Genomic DNA, 4874 nt, shown 5'->3' with positions numbered 1-4874 from the left:
GGCCCCCGACCCCGTGTGGAGTCTCCAAATGCAGCAGATCCCTGCAGTGCACTCCCGCGCTGCTCCTCCTGGGGGAGGAAGGGGAGTCTCCCCGGCTCTGCCGCTTGTTGGGTCCCTGCTGGAGGAGCAGTGGCCCGACTGGGCCGCGGATCACAGTTTATGGCAACCCCGAGCTGAGAGCCCACGCCTCCGCTCTGTCTCTGCAGCCGGCTTCCCCGATCCCATACCTGGGAGCTCTGCCGCACTCAGGCACCCCCGGTCTTTCTGTGACCCTGAGGGTCCTGAGACCACACTGTCTCACAAGGGTTCCACCCTCCGCTTAGCCACTGGAGCGACGTCCCTCAGCGGAGCCGACTTCTAAAAGTTCCGATTTTGTGCTCCGCGGCTCTAGCACTTGACAGAAGCGGCTGACGGAGGCCCCCTCCCCCGCCGTCTATCCTCCCGAATATCGCCTCGGATTCACTTCTCCACCCGTCCTACCTTCCAGAAAGTGGTGCTTTTCTGTTCACAGAGTTGTAGCTGTTCTTTTCTTCCATCTCCTGTTGAGTTCGTAGGTGTTCAGAATGGTTTGATCCCGAAATCCAGGTCTCCTACCCCTCCGCCATCCTGCTCCGCCCAGGAAAATCATTTCTTACCATTTTTTTTTCCTCCCTCTCCTTCTCTCCTCCTTTTGATTCTCTCTCTTCCTCACATACACTTTTGCTCTGAATGTTGTAATAACCTATAACAATTATTAAGCTTAATTCCTCATATAACACTTTAAATTATCCCATAAATATCCAGATTCTTAAAAACCCTAGTCTTGAGCACAGTATAGTTCATCTATGATTGGTCTAGGGTCATCTCTCTCATAGGACTTTATTGATCTTGATTAAAAATTATTTTATTAAGTCATTAAAGAATAGATTTTTATACTAACATGAATTTACTGATGAAACTTAAAAATCATATTTGTAGAGGTGGAGGAATCCATTACCACCCCTCTCATTTATCTGATGATGATTCTACATCATTGAGACAAGGAATGACCTATTGGTCAAGGTCAAGTCTTTTTTTGTTTTTATTATAAAGTAAAACCTATTGAATGGTAACTGGTATCAGATGCTGTATACATAAACCAAAGTTTTTAAAATGGCCTTCAGGTTCTATCTAATGGAGCCCTCCTTCATTTTGAATTGCTGACCTCTCCTGTTACCATCTGCTCTTTTTGGGATTTCTTTTATATAGTTCATATTCATACTTCATAGTTCATAGTGCTTCATGGTCTTTGCAATAACTGATCTTTTGTCTGCAGTTAGTAACACATTATTATGAAGCCATCCTTAACAACCATTTATAAGATAGGTCCTCTGCCTTCTAATCACTAGTACTCTCTATCCTGTGTCATGGGTTATTTTTCTCCATAGCACTTTATAATACCAAGCACACTATCTTTTTATAAAGTTGTATTTGTCTTTCTTCGCCTACCAGAAAGTAGGCTCCAATAGGCTGTGGTGTTTTTTCTCTTTTATTCCTCTTTATACCTTGATTAGGCAGAAAAGTGTCTAGTATGTAGTAGATAATCAGTGCTTCCAGAATAAATCAATAAATTATCATCTGTACTTTCAGGAAGTTCCCAGTCTATTGGGAACAGCATGTAAACCAATGGACAAAGCAACCAACTGACTAATTCAGCAGCTATCCACCCATCCACCAAATGGGTCCCACTGCAGTAATAGCATGAGATTTAAGAACACCATATGGAGTTAGCCTGCTTGAGATCCACTCTCAGCTCCACTAGTACAACCTGATGAGTTTAGGAAGGCTTCTTAAAGTTTCTAATACTTAGTTCCTCCATCATAGTTTTGGGTTTTGTTTTTTGTTTTTTTTTTTGAGGAATTAGATTGTCTCTATAAAACCCTTTACACAGTGCCTGACAGCATAAGTCCTCAATATACACATGTCCAATTTTATTATGTAAACAAAAAGAGCTAGATTCGATATGGTCACAGATTAGGTCTGCCTGGGGAGTTCAGAAGAGAACAAAGAGGAAATGAGCCTAAAACTCTGGTGCTTTGTACAGAAGTATTCATCCTTAAACAAAGGGTGAGGGTATGTCAAGTTTTTAATCCCTTAAAACTATGAAGTATATAGAAAGACATCATTATTCTTTTCATCTCTGATCATCAATCCACATTAAAATTGGAGTGAATGGTGTAGAAAAAGAATCGCTTCCCAGGTGCTAGAGCACTGGCAAGTGGGATATGCCTAAAGAAGTACATTTTGTCTTATTTTCTACTATAATTTTCTTGTTTTCACATGCTAGTGGGCAAACACAGGGAAGTTCAATGCAACTTCCTAATAACCTAAGTTATAATGCAACTTAAGTATGATATTATGTAATCAAATGTAACTAAGTTACTTTGCCATCACATATTATGCAAGTAATTTCTATAATATCAAAATATCTATATTATTTTACTGGGAATTTTTGCTTCCAAAGTAGAGGATATGATGCTTTCTTCTGCTTAATTATACAGGTGTTATATAGAGACTGATAGACCATGCTTTGCACAGAGTAGGCACACAAAGAACATTAGAATTCAAAACTATAAACTGTCATGGTAATTTGTTTTTGCAAGTAATACCTAACTTGTGTCAAAGGAAGAAAAAAACACATTATTACACTTAATAATTATCTAGGAAATGTTGAGTCATTATTATTCTTTATTAGTTCTAGTTGTGTTCATGTTAAATGGATGAAAGCTGAATTAAAAGGTGACATTTGGGCTATTTTCTTAAAAAATGTGATTTCTTAGTCTTGAAGTACATTTCTTGGTATGTGTTTTCATCTAGGCACCTTTGCTTCTTTAACGTTATTTAAAATTAAATTTGTTCTTTGGTTCATTACAATGCTTAGCAAGTTAATAAGTTTATAAATCATAATTAACCACTACTTTCTATTCTATCGCCCTTTTGAATTGCTTTCTTTTTGACTTTGTTTTTTTTTTCTTTTCCCATGTAATTTGCCACATGCATGCTTTATTTTAAAGATGAGTAGACTTCATTTTCAAGGTGTGCTAAGTTGGCTTCCCTGGAAATGTGTAACCATGTCACGAGTGATACACACATGAGTGTGTACATGTGTATGAACATAGAAGTGTATATAAAAGCTTAACTGCCTTCCAGACAGCATCATTTTTTTAAAGATTCTCCTCTCCTTTGCTGTGTGCAATTCCTGAAACATGTTGATTCCAGAATTCCATCAGGGACTCCTTATTTCTGTACAATAAAAGGAAGTCAAAGTATAATGAATTTTCAGACAGTTCAGCAAAGCTTTAAATGTTCAAAGAGAGAGTCAAAAGGCCTCAGTCATTAGGATTTTACTTAGGGACTGTGGGTGAGCTTCATTAGAATGAGAAACCACAGGAGGCAGAAAGGATTCCTGCAAATGCCTCTTTTTCTCATTGTATCAGATCATACAGATCTTCTAGAGTGGCTGGTCTAGAAAGAACTGTGATTTTAGCAAGAAGGGGTGCAGAGGCAAGTGGTGATAATCACCAGGCCATGGGCTGAATGGTACTAAAATATTTGCACGTCCTTCCCCATCCTCTGGCGCCCTGTGCCCTCACAAGCATTCCTGTTCACCTGTATGCCAGAATACACACATGCTCGTCCATGTTGTTCTTAAACCTAAGACATTTGTTTTGCTCTCCTGAATTTCCTCCTCCTTCTAGTCTGGTCATTACAGGTTTTCCCTGTTGTTTGCTTTTCATTCTTGTTGCAGTAGTTCAAGTTTTACATGATGCCCCCCCCCCAAAAAAAAGATATCAATAGTGATTGATGTCTTACCACTTATGGAGTTGCTCCGGGTATTTTTTTACAGGCCTCTCATGTTTTCACAAGTACTGTTTTTCCCTCTGTGAGACGTGAGGACAGGTGCTCCTCATCATCTCCGTGCTCAAAGCTGCAGTGATGACATTGCTATATCTTGCACTCACTTCTCGGGTTATTTTGTAGTTTTCTATGAGGCATGTCGCAAGAGACTATCTTCTCTCGTGACCTTTAAATTGCCACCACTACAAATCCACAGCCCCCTGCACTTCCCTTACCCCTGAACTGCTGATGTCACATCTCCCACCTCTGGCTGGCGGGGCCAGGTCAGCACCTGTGTCCACATCCACAGATAAGGATTTTTTGGGAAAAAAAAAAATAGTGTGATGACCCTCTGGGTCCTCAGGGAACTCCACCAGATTTTACCCTCCACCTTTGTCTCTGGCCTTGTATACTTGTTTTGTTTTGTTTTGTTTTAATTTTTTTTTGGCCACCTAGTTCCACACGTATATAGTTATCTTCACAGATACACTTACAACTGAGAATTCACTAGAATCCTGTCTCAAACTTTTCTACTCCAACTTTGGTTTAAGGTCCTGGGCTCCTTCTTGTTTGCATATCATAAAATGGTTCTGTAATTTAGGCCCTGATGATACCAATCATAAAAATGGTTTAAAAGTAAATTTTTTGTGCAAAGTAGGAGAAATTCAGCATTCTAGACCTGGAGAAATGAGATAAATACTGTTAAAGATGAGAGGGAAATAACACAAACTCAGTACTTCTCTAGAAAGTTCTTTCTACCGAAGTAGTCGGTTATGCAACATGGATGCAGAGAATACTGGGTTTTAGTACTGCCTCTATCACACCTTCAGTAAGGAATATTAAATAAACATCCTCCTGTCTTTGAGATTTAATTCTTACATTTTCAAAAGAAGGAAACATGATTAAAAAAAAAAAAACTTCCTAGTTTTTACATCATATGGAGGACCTGCTGTGTTACATTGTGAAGGCGTGGTGTAGGAAGGGGAAGAATTTATCAACCTTTCTATCATCTGCCATAC

Source organism: Callorhinus ursinus, unplaced genomic scaffold, assembly GCF_003265705.2.
Source record: "Callorhinus ursinus isolate GAN/ISIS: 27379988/994484 unplaced genomic scaffold, GSC_fseal_2.0 scaffold37, whole genome shotgun sequence".
Lineage (NCBI taxonomy): Eukaryota > Metazoa > Chordata > Mammalia > Carnivora > Otariidae > Callorhinus > Callorhinus ursinus.
Note: the sequence above shows the minus strand (reverse complement) of the source record.